Raw genomic sequence first — 15,724 nt, forward strand, 5'->3', positions numbered from 1 at the left:
CAGTGTGGTCTTAATAGACCCAAACATCTCCGGGATCTCAGCTCGGATCGCTGCATCTACCTCCTCCTGAATCATCTGACGAATATCCTCGTCGCTCACACTGCTCGAACTCGCCCCATGACGTGTGGTAACCATGATGTCTCTGAAATACAACATAAAATTATCAGAGACTCCATCAAGTACAATTGTACTCGATAACGCAACCCTACTCAGTCTCCGATATCCAGGGATTCTTACTTGGGTCTTCCACCGACCCGGTGTCTTCGGTAGTACGGGCCCAATACTACCGACCACACCGTATCAGCATTCGTCCCAAATCTTCCTCCCCAAACCCCGAATAGTGAGTACTCTACTTCTAGTATGCACTATCTGTTGGAATAGTGTCTAAGGCTATAACTATATTCGGTTGTGCATGGTCCTTTTGGGTTGCCTTCACCATAGCAACTTGAAGGATGATTTGTTAAGGGAGAGTAAATATTATAAGAAATAATATTTAGCTATTTGATTAATATAAGTCATAAATTAATTGGTATTAATTTGGTGACTTAAAGAGATTAATTAAATAAGAGGGTATAAACTGTCAATTGTTTGATAGTTAAACTTTAGACTGTAAATCCATTAAGATAGACCTTGGACGGATTCTAAGAGCTTTAGGATAGCTCAAATCGTCCATATGGTTATCTATGGAATGGATTTGGATAGCCTTAAGAGAAGATTATCCAATTAGGGTTTAGGGTGAAACCCTTAAGGAGTCTACAAGTATAAATAGACCCTATGGGTGAGGGAATTCGACACACAACCTTAAGCAAGGATACTCTGGCCGAATTCCTCCCCTCTCCTCTCTCCTAAATCATCTTGCTTGCTATTGGTGTTTGTAAGCCATTAGAGGAGTGACAATTGTGACTCTAGAAGCTCCAAGACAAACAAGATCAACAAGGGATTCAAAGGTATGATTCTAGATCTGTTTCAATTTTGTTATTTGACCTAAGTAGCTATTTGAAGTCTTGGTTTCAAAAGCATGTTTATTAGAAAGCCTAGATCCAAGCATTAGGGTTTTGCATGCGCACATAGGAAAGTTCTTATGGCTAAAACCCATCAGTGGTATCAGAGCCTAGATTGGTTTTCTTTAAATTGTTGCTTTATTAACTGAAACAAACCTGCAAAATTCGAATTTTTGGGTTTTGAGTCACTGACTCATCGAGTTCCAAGGTGGACTCGTCGCGTAGGCCTGACTCGTCGAGTCCCCTTGTGCACTCGGCGAGTCCAAGCGTCAGGAATGGCCAGATTCGGGATTTTTTCATAATTATCTTATGGAAACTTACCTTAATCATATTAGATCAATCTAAATCCGATTTTTTGATAAATATGATTGTTATCTTGATCTAATTAAAGATATTTATCATCTAATAAAATATTTAATTTCCTTATATGATAATGATTAATTATTTTGGTAATTATCTTCAAAGAAATCAAGATAAATCAAATAAAGATAATTAGAATATTAAATTGTTAATTGGAATTATTTGTTATTTGATCCTCCATGTTTTTAAATGTTTAAAACCTACCCTAAAGTTTTGAAATTTATATTTGTGATTAAAAGTTTTAATTTAGACAACTTAAATTTCAAACCCTAGATTTTGAAAAGTTTAAAATGCAACCCTATACTTATATGATATTACTAGAATAATATATATATGTATAACTAAATGCTAGTCTTACCGCTAGTAGGCCTCATTCACGAAGCCGATCTATAAGGTGGGTATAAGGTTGCGGCCTATAAAATGGCGCTTAATGGGTGTACACTCACACCCACCGCTTGCTTGATTGGTGGAGGGTCGTTAGCCGAACGGGTAGGATAGGGCAACCTCATCCTCTCATTAAAAGTATAATAAGAAATACGAAGTAACTAAAACTTTTTTAAAATTTCCCAATCTTAGTTACTTTAGGAAAAGTGAATTGATGCAATCCCATGAAATTACACTTTGCACCTTGCTAAGATGTTAGTGGAGCGTGTGTGGTTTACCGGCACACTAATTGGTTCTAAGCGAAGGTGGCAAAGGGTGATTCATTGTTTATCATAGTTCGATGGAGCGTGTGTGGTTTACCGGCACATCGAATAGGTGATTGTTACAATGAAGGCACCATGTGAATTTGCATGGTAATTCACACCCGCTTTGTGATCCTCGGCATCCCAGTCACAAACAAGAGGGGCATATCGAGATTTAAACATGCCATTGAATAGTTCAATGAATCTCATCCGAACCTAGGAATTCTCAAAGACACTTAGGACTAATAGTTTATGTTTTGTGATGGAGAATTAGTGAATCGTCATTCACTTACCTTCAATTTATTTGCATGTTAGATTACGGCATCCCTTTTCTAGTATGTAAATGTTATTGTTGGATCCTAGCCCTAATTTTTCTTATTGGGTGATAATTAGGGATTCTTATCTATCTTTGTCCTTTCTATAGATGTCAAACGCAAACAACGCTGCTGCTAGTTCTTTCACGTTGATGAGCCTTTGCCAAAAGGTCACCTTCGATGGAACGAACTTTAGCGAATGGATAAGATACATTCGCACCATTGCTCGCTATGAGGATAAAGAGTATGTCCTCGATGAGAAGCTCGAGAAAATCAACCCCGAAGTTGCTACTCCCGAAGAAATCACCGCCTTCGAAACCCATGAGCGAGATGCAACGAAGGTACATTGCATCATGATCGCCACCATGAACTCCGAATTCCAAAAGTCCTACGAGGACATGTATCCATACGAGATGCATCAAGACTTGTTGGAGAGGTACCACCAAAACGCGAGGCAAGAGCGTTACGAGATTTTCACTAACATGATTTCCGCCAAGATGGGTCATGGAGAATCGCTTACCGTGCACTTGCAAAAGATGCAAAGGTATGTCGACCGCCTTCGCAAGTTAAATGTTGACTTTGGCGAAGACTTGGCGATCGACATGGTGCTTCACTCATTGCCTCCGATGTACAACCAATTTAGGATGACCTACCACATGAACAAAGAGGAGGTCACTCTAAGTAAACTCCAAGGTCTCTTGAGGGTTGCTGAGAGCAACTTCAAGGACAAGTCTGTTGCACCTACTCCCAATCCATCCGCTGCTCCTGTCTTGGCTATTGGTCAAGGGAAGGGAAAGAAGAGGAAAGCTTCTTCAAGTAACTATCGCAAGGTGAAAGCCCGAGATGGTTCCTCTTCTAGTGGGACCAAAGTTGATCCCTCTAAGCCCTGCTCTAACCCGAAGGAGGCAGAGTGCCACCACTGCCACAAGATAGGACATTGGAAGCGAAGCTGCCCGGACTACCTGCAAGCCATCAAGGAAGGAAAGATCAAGCCATCTTTCGCAGGTATATATGCAATCAAATCTAACGATTCTAATCATGCTATTTCTTGGGTTCTTGACACCGGTTGTGGTTATCACATTTGTTCTAATGTGTAGGGACTAAGAAGAAGTAGGGATGTGGAGCAAGGAAGGATCAATCTAATCACGGGGAACAGAAGATCGTTGCCTGTGACCAAGATTGGAGTGTATTCTTTAGTGCTTAAGAATAGTTTAGTTTTAGATTTAAACAATTGTTGCTATTCGCCAGAAATGGCTAGAAACATCATTTCATTTCATGGTTTATATAGACAAGGATTTAGATTTTGTTTTAATAATGAGAATGGTTCTATTTTGGCTTATCTAAATGGTGTCTTTTATTTTGAAGCTATACCATGTAATGGAATATATGAAACTGTTATGATTGTTGATAACTTAGGCAATGATGTTTTGAATATTGATTCTTCCACTAGTATGGATAAAGCATCCTTGTGGCATTGTCGTCTTGGACATGTCAACAAGAAACGCATAGCCCAACTCCAAAAGGATGGAGTGTTGGAGTCATTCGACCTTAGGGAAGATGACACATGCGAATCTTGTTTACTTGGAAAGATGACTAAGTTACCCTTCACGAGTACTTGTGAAAGGGGTGAGGGCCTATTGGACCTAATACATACCGATGTATGTGGACCCTTTAGATCCACCACGTAGGATGGGAACCGCTTCTATGTGACTTTTACCGATGACTATAGTAGATATGGGTATATCTACTTAATCAAGCAAAAGTCAGAAACCTTTGAAAAGTTCAAAGAGTTCAAGAATGAAGTGGAGAATCAATTGGGCAGGAAGATCAAGATGCTTCGATCCGATCGAGGAGGAGAGTACCTAAGTCTTGAATTCCACGAGTATCTCAAGGAGTGTGGAATAGTTTCACAATTGACGCCTCCTAGGACACCGCAGTTGAATGGTGTGGCAGAAAGGCGTAATCGAACTTTATTGGATATGGTTCGCTCTATGATGAGTCGTGCTTCACTACCTATCTTCTTTTGGGGGTATGCCTTAGAGGCTGCCACCCATATCCTTAACCGAGTCCCTACCAAGAAGGTTGCCAAAACACCTCACGAGATGTGGACGGGGAAAGTTCCCTCGTTGGCACATATCAAGGTTTGGGGTTGCGAGGCTTTCGTAAGACGAGATACTCACGACAAGCTTGAACCTCGAAGTGAGCGATGTATTTTCATCAGCTACCCGCAAACTTCCTTTGGATATCTCTTCTATAGACCAAAAGATAACGTGATCTTTGTTGCGAGGAGAGGAGTTTTCCGAGAGCGAGAACTCATAAGCCAAGGAGACAGTGGGAGGCAAGTCGAGCTTGAAGAGATTCAAGAATCGATAGATGATGGAACCTCTACCGCTGGCATTCAACCCGAGGAGGAAACTCCGGTTGAACCGATTGACGAATCCTTACCTCTTAGACGTTCCGATAGAGTTAGAGTTCAACCCCAGTTTTATGGTTTTCATATTACTACCGAAGGGGACACGTATATTAGTGATTGTACACTAGTAAATCTTGATGAACCTAATAGCTACAAGGAAGCCATGGCAGGCCCGGAGTCTGCGAAATGGAAAGAGGCGATGGATAGCGAGATCCAATCCATGTACGATAACCAAGTTTGGAATTTGGTTGATTACGTGCCCGAACGTAAGACCGTAGGGTGCAAGTGGATCTTCAAGAAGAAGACCGACGTGGATGGGAACGTACACACATATAAAGCGCGATTGGTCGCAAAGGGCTTTACTCAAACTCCCGGAGTTGACTATGATGAGACCTTCTCACCAGTTGCGAAGATTAAATCTATTAGAGTGATGCTAGCAATTGCCGCATTTCATGATTATGAGATTTGGCAAATGGATGTCAAGACCGCTTTTCTTAACGGAAAGTTGGCTGAGGATGTTTACATGGCTCAGCCAGAGGGGTTTGTAGATCCGAAGCATCCGAATAGAGTGTGTAAGCTTGAGAAGTCCATTTATGGACTTAAGCAAGCGTCTCGCAGATGGAATCTTTGCTTCGATGAGAAAGTCAAAGGGTTTGGATTTGTACGAAGCGAAGACGAATCTTGTGTATATGTCAAAGCCAGTGGGAGTATAGTAAGCTTCCTCGTTCTATATGTCGATGACATATTGCTCATAGGAAACGACATCCCGACTCTGCAGGAGGTTAAATCCTGGCTCGGGAAGTGCTTCGCTATGAAAGACCTCGGAAAGGCTTCTTACATTTTGGGAATAAGGATAGTAAGAGAAAGAAGTAAGAGACTAATTGGACTTAGTCAGAATACTTACTTGGAGAAGGTACTAAAACGTTTTAGTATGGAAAACTCAAAGAAGGGAGAATTACCGATACAAGGAAATGCCAAGTTGAGTAAGACTCAAAGTCCGAGTACCGAAGCCGAGATAGCAGAAATGAGCCGAGTACCATACGCTTCCGCAGTTGGCTCAATCATGTACGCTATGACTTGTACTCGCCCTGATGTAGCCTTCGCTTTGAGCATGGTTAGCAGATATCAAGGGAACCCTGGCAAAGCACATTGGATTGCGGTGAAGAACATCCTTAAGTACCTTCGGAGGACGAAAGAATGGTTCTTAGTCCTTGGAGGGAGTGATGACTTGAAGGTGCGAGGGTATAGTGACGCCAGCTTTCAGACCGACAGGGACAACTACCGTTCGCAGTCGGGCTGGGTCTTTACCTTAAATGGAGGAGCAGTGACATGGTAAAGTTCCAAGCAGGAAACCGTAGCTGATTCAACGTGCGAATCAGAGTAGATCGCAGCAAGCGAAGCGTCGAAGGAGGCAATATGGCTAAAGAACTTCATCGGTGATCTTGGAGTTGTGCCGGCCATAAAGGAGCCCATGGAGATTTTCTGTGATAACGAAGGTGCGGTTGCCTTGACCAAGGAACCGAGGGATCATGGTAGATCTCGACATATCGACAGAAAATATCACTTCATTAGACATCGTGTAGAAGAAGGACAACTCGTAGTGAAGAGGATATCATCAGAAGATAACCCAGCAGATCCGCTTACGAAGGGACTGAGTAGGGTTAAGCACTTGCAGCATGCCAGGAGTATTGGGCTGAAGGATGATATTAGTATAGATTAGATAGTATTAGAAACGTATAATAGATAAATGTAATTAACATTTGATGATTAAATAAAAGGAGTTTTATTTATGAGTAAAGTTACTGTCACATGTTAGTTGTTTAACTATTGTTTCACTTTGCATGTTTTGACTTCCAGAATAATTGAATTTATTAGGAATAATCGAATTATTCAAATGGTCCACAATCGTTCATATGTTGGGAGTAGATATGAATGAAGATTGTCATGAATTGGTGTGTAGAATGTCTAAATGGTATTAGACATAGCAAGGGTTGCTGCAACGTTCATGAGTGCTTATGAACTAGTTTTGAGCATTGGAATAAACCCGCGCTTGCTGGAATCACCTTATGGAATATGATATAAAAGGTGATCGCAAGACGATAATATCATATGGTCTTAAAACCTAGATATATGGTTTATTATTTGTTGATTGATTGTGCATTGATAATGCGAAAACGCATCAGTAACTTGATGTTATAAAACGCATTGTTGTGTATAGTTGGTTAATGAATAAGTAAATGCATATAAGTCGAAGTTTATCTGTAAATTTTATCCTAAGAGGGTAGAAGAGATATCTTGGCCACTCGATGATTTGATTTGACTTATGTGCCGGGCCCGGTCAGAACTGAATTGATGTGTTCGATTAAGTTCTATGTCAAATAAATCGGAGATCGAGAAATCTAAATGCTTGACTAACCATTCCATAGGATTGTCAGCATGATATCTAACAGAGGACTGTATGATCCCTTACCTAAAGGACAAGATTGATTAGATCAGAGTTGGCAGCGTCTTTGAGAGCTACGATTGCAAACCGAATTGTACTTGTATAGTTACTAGACTTATCCAAGTGGGAGACTGTTGGAATAGTGTCTAAGGCTATAACTATATTCGGTTGTGCATGGTCCTTTTGGGTTGCCTTCACCATAGGAACTTGAAGGATGATTTGTTAAGAGAGAGTAAATATTATAAGAAATAATATTTAGCTATTTGATTAATATAAGTCATAAATTAATTGGTATTAATTTGGTGACTTAAAGAGATTAATTAAATAAGAGGGTATAAACTGTCAATTGTTTGATAGTTAAACTTTAGACTGTAAATCCATTAAGATAGACCTTGGACGGATTCTAAGAGCTTTAGGATAGCTCAAATCGTCCATATGGTTATCTATGGAATGGATTTGGATAGCCTTAAGAGAAGATTATCCAATTAGGGTTTAGGGTGAAACCCTTAAGGAGTCTACAAGTATAAATAGACCCTATGGGTGAGGGAATTCGACACACAACCTTAAGCAAGGATACTCTGGCCGAATTCCTCCCCTCTCCTCTCTCCTAAATCATCTTGCTTGCTATTGGTGTTTGTAAGCCATTAGAGGAGTGACAATTGTGACTCTAGAAGCTCCAAGACAAACAAGATCAACAAGGGATTCAAAGGTATGATTCTAGATCTGTTTCAATTTTGTTATTTGACCTAAGTAGCTATTTGAAGTCTTGGTTTCAAAAGCATGTTTATTAGAAAGCCTAGATCCAAGCATTAGGGTTTTGCATGCGCACATAGGAAAGTTCTTATGGCTAAAACCCATCACTATCTACCTGCACGCTATCGAATATCTCATATAAGCAAACTCCCTAGACTAAGGCATCACAAAACAGGCCATTCTAGTCCTATCATGAATACCTAGTCTTCTAGCATGCATAACAATTCATAATTCAGTGCATAACATAACATTGTAAGGTATTCTGGGGATCTTTACCGTTCGGGCGCTGGCTGATCGTACACACTGCTCCGTTCTTGTTTACCACTTTACCATTTATAAAAATTTATGTCTTTATTATTTTTAAAAGATTTTTCCTCAAATCCTCGGTTTGAGTTCAGTTACACCCGAAGGTACACCCGAATCCCTCAAACCAAGGCTCTGATACCAATTGTAACAACGCAAATTTTCAAATAAAATTTTCATTTAAAATAAAGTGATCTCATTCAACTAATTATATTTATTCCAAGTTTCATATCAAAATACATTTATAAAATTCCCAAGATCTCAAATAACAGCAGTGTGTATGCATCACGCCGGCGCCTTCCCACGGTCCTCGCTAGTACCTGAAACACATACATAACAACTTGTAAGCATAAATGCTTAGTGAGTTCCCCAGTATACGACTTACACATATACGCCTTTCCAGGCCCTGACCTTCCGGTCCACAACACATTGCCTTCCGGCCCGTACATAATCGCCTTCCGGCCCATAACGTATTGCCTTCCGGCCCGTAACATATTGCCTTCCGGCCCATAACATATTGCCTTCCGGCCCATAAACATATACAGCACATAATACATTTACTTTAACACATATAACACATATATCATATATCATACCTGACCTTCCGGTCACATAACATTATGCCTTCCGGCCCATATAGACATACATAGCACGCATAACAAATACCTTTCTATTTATAACATATATAACACATATCATATCCGACCTTCCGGTCTCACAGTCAAACCCTTCCGGGTACAGTATAGTGAGAAGACTCACCTCGTGGTAATGAAAACTATCAACTCTTGAAATCACTCGCACTCGATCCGCCGATCTGCAGACTCCCTATAATACCATATACCCTTATTAATACTCTTATCATTCAAGACAACTGGCCCTAAGAAATTACATGCAGGTCAACTCTGGTCAACGGTCAACGGTCAACGGTCAACTTAACCGGACTCGTCGAGTGCAAAGGCGACTCGGCGAGTCAAGACGTCCTCCCCAACTTTCCCTGATGTTCCCTTTCTACTCGTCGAGTATCCCTCTTGGCTCGACGAGATCCTCGTGGAAGAATCGCGGGGCCACCCCGACTCCACTCGCCGAGTCTGAAGAACAACTCGACGAGTCCCAGTCAATCTTCAAGCTACTCGCCGAGTCTGTTCATTGGACTCGGCGAGTCCATGCCATGCAGTCGATCAAACTGCTTCCTGAAATACGTATGGTCCTGAAATACACAAGCATGGGACCTTCTGGACCTCTAAACATCCTATTACAGGGCTATAAACGTTTGGGTAACAAGGTAATAATCCATCTAATCACCAAATGGGTTTCATAAACCCTAAATCCGTGCACACATCAAAATAACAGAAATGATCCGAAGTATTACCTGAAAAACGCACTCTCTGTGTCCCCAAACTTCAGGGCTCGAGTCCCTTGCTGTTCCTTTAGCCAAAACTCCTCTCCTTCTTGCCAAACAATTTCTTCAAAGTTCCAATAGCCTCCAATCTTGCTCTAGATGTCCACAGACGCTTAGGGTTCTTCTCAATCGGCTAAAAGACGGACAATAACGGCATATAGGGCGTTATATACTATCCAAAACCAAACAGCTAGGGTTTCTGCTGAACAGCGTAGACTCGCCGAGTCCATATCTGGACTCGTCGAGTCCAGTCGCGAACCCGCGACCAAGTCTGTGGTCCTACTCGGCGAGTCTTGCGCCAACTCGCCGAGACCCTTCCTAAAATGCCCCAAAAATAATATTAAAGCAATACCTGGAATTCTGGGCTGTTACAGTTACCCGACACACTAACTTGGACTAACAAGGGTGGCGAAGGGTAGCTTGTGAATGTTCATGGATCAATGGAGCGTGTGTGGTTAACCGGCATATTGATTAGGTGGTAAATAACTCGAGAGTACCAAGATAATTTTCATGGTTATTCACACATTGTTTGTAATTCTCGGTATTCCAGTCACAAACTTGAAGGGCATAATTGAGATTTAAACATGCCATTGAAAAAGTTCAATGAATCACAAAGAATTAGGAATTTCATAAAACTTAATTCTTTAAAAAATTAGTTTTGGGTGGTGAAATTGGTAAATCATCATTTACTTGCCTTCAAATATTTTGCAATTGGATTATGGCATCCCTCTTCCGAATTGTGAAATATTGTGTTTGGGCCTTAGCCTTAATATGTCATTTGGGTGTTATATTAAGGAATTTCTATCTAATAAAACTTTTTCTTCCTTTTTAGATGTCTACCTCAAACAACGCTTCAAACTCAAATGCTTTTGGCTCTTTTTCCCTCATGAACTTATGTGGGAGGGTCATTTTCGATTGGTCGAATTTCATTGACTGGATTCAAAACATTCGCATGGCCATTCGATACGAGGAAAAGGAATATATCCTCAACAAAGAGATAAAAAGAGATTGATGAAGAAGTTGCTAATCCTGAGCAACTGGTTGACTATAGGGCTCATAAGAAGGACGCGGAAAAGGTGTCGTGCATCATGTTAGCCACTATGACTTTTGAGCTTCAGAAGTCCTACGAGGACTTCTGGCCTTTCGAGATGCACCAAGACTTGATGGAAACGTACCATCAGAGTGCTCGACAAGAAAGGTATGAAATCATTGCCTCCATGATAACAACAAAAATGAAGGATGGAGAGTCCATCACGACCCACTTGAAAAAGATACAAAGATATGTGGACCGCTTTCTAAAGTTGAATTTCAATTTCAGCAAAGAGTTGGCTATTGACATTATCCTACACTCCTTGCCTCATTGTTATGATTAGTTCATGATGACTTATCATATGAACAAGGAGGAAGTCACTCTAAGCAAGCTTCGAGGCCTACTAATAACTGTTGTAAGTAGTTTAAAAGGAAAGTTTGTTGTATCCACACCTACTGCTGCCCCAGTCCTGGCAATTGGACATGGGAAAGGGAAGAAAAGGAAAGCTCATTTAAAGAATCACAAGGGAAAGTCTCACGATGGATCCTCTTCTAGTGGGTCCAAAGGTGGTTCTGCTTCTCCCTCATCCAATCCAAAGGAAGTAGAGTGCTTGTATTGTCATGAAAAGGGGCACTGGAAATGAAGCTGCCCTAAATACTTACAAGACATTAAGTTTATCTTGGTGTCGTTTAGCTTTCTTGCGGGCTCATATACATTCTTGATTTTGATCATCTTCACTTGTTTCTTTTCGATTTTCTCGATAAAATCGTTCGAAATATTGTTCAACATACCAATTTCTTGAAACTGGAAAAGAATCCAGAACCTTAATGGACTCAAGTGAGATTCACTAAAATTGGAAGGCCTGCGATACAATATTTTCTTTCTAATCGAAACAAGTTCTTTACTATAATCGTGTGTTTGGTAGTTTCAAGCATTTGATGACACCATACCATCTAGAAATGCCAAGATCATATCTTGATCTTCAAAAGCTGTATGCCCACCTGATTTTGCGCAGAAAAGGAAAGTGTCGAAAGACATGTATTGACTAGTCGATGAGAAAAAACTAATAAGAAGATCTGGCTTCGCGACCACATTCAGGAAAGACGATTTCCATTGTGGGAGTTCAGAGATGGCGCCTTGGAGATGTTGGTTACTGATAAGGGGCAAACCAAATGTTATGCAAATCGGACGTTTGACAATTTTTGAACCGTTAGATTCTTCAAAATCTGTGTAATGTTGATGTAGTAGGGTGTTAAGAATGGCGAGGTATCCACCTAGATCACATCCAGTGACAACCAACGGACTATTTATAAGGTGAAAAAAAACAGATTTAAACCATTAAGAACAGATGCTACATCTGATCTTGAGTTTTGAATCTGCTAAAGTAAAGATATACCTGATTTGAGAGCTCGGAAAGCTCTTTAAAAGGAAGCTCAAACAACTCTACAACAACTTTGTTAATGGATAATTTGGGGTTGACGTTTGTCGAAACGAAGTCAACGACTTTATGCTTATCTGATGAAACCAGATCTTCTCCATTACGAAAACGAAGCGTATAATCAGAAAAACAGTTGAAAGCCAAAACTTTGATCCCAGAAGGACTCGTGTGAAGTTGATAAGTGGAAGAAGTTTGAGAAATTGCTCCATAAGCATCTTGAACGACAGTTATGCTGCCAAGAAACTTGCCAACTTCGACTTCACTGTTGAACCTGCAAATTGTTACGAAAACTCCATGAACGGTAGTAAATTATGTAGAGCATCTAAAAAATGAAACCTATTTTCAAGATTTGATATTTCTATGATGAAAGAGGTTAATATCAAGGCAAATGTATCTTACATCTTTTGGCTCATCTTCTTTCTTGTTTCTTTTTGAGAAACTTTTTGGTGTTTTTCTTTTAGATGTTGAAAACAATGTGTAACATCTAGATTTCCAGGTATTAACGACAGTAAATTAGGGTTTAAGAGATGGACTCGACGAGTTGACACCTAGACTCGTCGAGTAGGATCGCGATTTGTTGTCTGATAAACGAGGGGACTCGACAAGTGGGTAAGGGTGGACTCGACGAGTCCGTGTTGATGACTGAAACCCTAAATCCTTAGGACTGAGCCCTATTCAAAGGACTTTATAGCCTCCATTTGCGGCTACCAGTCCAGAGAGAGGTACCCTAGCGATTTTGAGCGTGTTGTGAGAGAGTTTGAGCTTCTTTGTTCGTTTTTGGTGTGATTTAGCCAAGGAGGAAGGGTTTCCAGCAAGAAATGGGCAAGAGGACTTCATTTCAGGAGGTTTTCAGCTTGGATCTTCATTTTGAGGTAGCTATTCAATCTTATTCTTCTGTTTTTGCTTAAGAGCATTGAACTTAGGGTTTTCTATATCTTTTATGGCTTATGTGGTTGAGATTTAGTTTCCCATTAAGTAATAAACTCTGGATCCGGACCTTTTGAGGTCCAAGGAGCCTGAACCACCTTGCCTTTTGTGGTTCTAACGAGGTAAGGGACATAGGTTGCCATGTTAGAAGGGATTTCACCAAAATAAGCCTAGAGTGCCTTGCATGTATACCAATATTCGATCTTTACCTTGTTATTGGTCATGAGGAAGTCAGATCTATAGGTTATAGAAGCAGATCTGACCTCAGAAGGTCATTTTGGGTGTTGTAAAAGGAGCAACTCGCCGAGGTCATAAGTGGATTCGACGAGTCGAGTCGGGGTTGCCCCACGATTCGTTGCTGAGTAACCTGACGAGTGGAGAGGGAACTCGTTATGCCAAGCGAGGCTTAGAAGAATTCCGAGGACCAGTGTGGACTCGCCGAGTCGCCCGAGTGCACTCGACGAGTCTGGTCAAAGTTTGACCGTTGACCGGAGCTAAGTTCATTGAATTTTAGGGTTTAGTCAATGTTTGGACTTATGAGCCATTAGAGGGGTAGAATGACCTTTTACCCTTCTTAGAGAACTTATAGAGAGGAGTTAGCCTAGCCTTTAAAAGTTGTATTAATTAGAGTAATTATTATTTGATTAGGCGGAGGCTAGTGCAATTTTTCAGAGTTCGAGGTTTACCGAGTTATCCGAGGTGAGTCTTCTCACTATACTTTACCTTGAGTGGTAATTAGAGTTATGTGATAGAGTATCTTGTATGTTATTTATGTGATGTGTTGCACAACATTATTGCTATGTGATTTATGTTGTGTGTATATCAGAGTTTACAGAGTTAGGACCGAAAGGTCCAAAGAGTTAGGACTAGAGGGTCCACAGAGTTAGAGCTAGAGGGCTCACAGAGTTATAGCCTCGAGTGGTTATTATGTGTTCTATGTGGTATTTTGGGGAACTCACTAAGTATTTATGCTTACAGTGTTTTGTGTTATGTGTTTCAGGTACTAGTGAGGATCCCAGGAAGGCGCCGACATGATCAATACACACTATTGGAGTTTTTATACATTTTGATCTTGGGATGTGTTTTTTTGAATTTGATATGTGATACATTTGGATTTGAGAAAATTTATGAATGGAATTATAAATTTTAAAAGTGAAAATTTGTTTTGAAAATTTACGGTGTTACACAATGGAACGAAGCTTTCAATGATCTGTTGTGTCAATAATGTAGATGTTGAGAAAGACTGATTTATAATACACAAGAATTCGTTGGTATTCGGATGTCTAATTCATACGAAAGTTCGTGATAATTGCATTGCATTTTATTTAAATGTGGAGGTCTTCAAGTTGCAAGTTCTTTTCCAATACTTGTTGATGAAATTTTTATTTATTTAAATTGGTGTAGATTACATTTTGGGAAAATGACTCTTGAGGGTAATTAACTTTTGCATTTGTACTCATTTGGTCCGTTTTTTTTTTTTTTTTTTTTTTTGTATTCAATATACCATCGAACTTGTTGTTTGCGTTCACCAAAACCCTTTTGACAGGCTTTTGACCTGTGATAGCCGGTCAAAGGGTTATGGTGAACACAAACAACAAACTCGATGGTATATTGAGTACAAAAAAAGGAAAGGGATCAAATGAGAACAAATGCAAAAGTTGGTTACCCTCTTGATTCATATTCCTTTTACTCATTTACAGCAAATCCCACGTCATCCCCGACTGATATTAATGACTTTATGAGATTCATTCTTACTTCTCTTCAAAACATAACCCACGAAAGAACATTATTCATACATGTACAACTTTGTAATGCACTTGAATATTTATTAGGAAAATCTTGACTAAGCAGACGCATTTCATGACTACATTTACATTTCCAATCAAATGATTTATCGTATCATGGATTCTAAACAAGTCTACAAACGAGTGGAATCACAAGTGTTGTGATTTTTTAGTTTACTTAGCTTTAAGATCGAATTCATTGGATAAGATACAACATCAATATGTACAATATCATGCTGCTTTTGTAGATACATCACCATAATATACCTTGAGATAAACGTTTATACTGACAAATATACCTCTCATACACAGTCATATCCTTTTGCAGAGAGGTGTTGATAACTAACCACAATAAGCATAACGTAGACCATGTTTTAACAAGGTTATCCCTTTGAAACGCTCTTCATATACGTTATAGCCAAAGAAGGTTGCAATCTTTGATAATTTTGCAACTTTAATTTCATTTAAATTTTCAGGAAAAATGACTCAGGAGGGTAACCAACTGTTGAGTTCGTTCTCATTTCATCTCTTTACTTTATGTTTGTACTCAATATACCATCGAACTTGTTCTTTGGTCCCTATGGGTCTCATAATTTTTTTGGACACCCTGCAGTTTTTCATTTCTAATGTTTTCGTCCTCCTAAGGACTTATTTTCACTTTTAGCCTTGGGTCAAAATTACAAATATGCCCTTTTCTTTTAAATTTGTTGTTAATTTTGGTTAAAATTCATTTTTGTATGGAGCTACTCACATATCTTCATCATATACTTTATTTTTGTCCTGATGCTTTTCAACCCTATTATGCACTAATTAAAACATGTTGTTTATTGACATTTATGAAGCATCCGTAACTTGGAGATGAAACAATCACCA

At 39.8% G+C, this 15,724-nt stretch overlaps 1 pseudogene; it reads right to left on the reverse strand.

The window, feature by feature from the left end:
- Window positions 1-11,320: 11,320 nt before the first annotated feature.
- On the reverse strand, window positions 11,321-15,167 carry LOC145040954 (senescence-associated carboxylesterase 101-like; annotated as a pseudogene).
- Between the last annotated feature and the right edge of the window lie 557 nt (window positions 15,168-15,724).

This window comes from Lactuca saligna, chromosome 4 (assembly GCF_052625555.1).
Source record: "Lactuca saligna cultivar CGN05327 chromosome 4, ASM5262555v1, whole genome shotgun sequence".
Classification (NCBI taxonomy): Eukaryota; Viridiplantae; Streptophyta; class Magnoliopsida; order Asterales; family Asteraceae; genus Lactuca; species Lactuca saligna.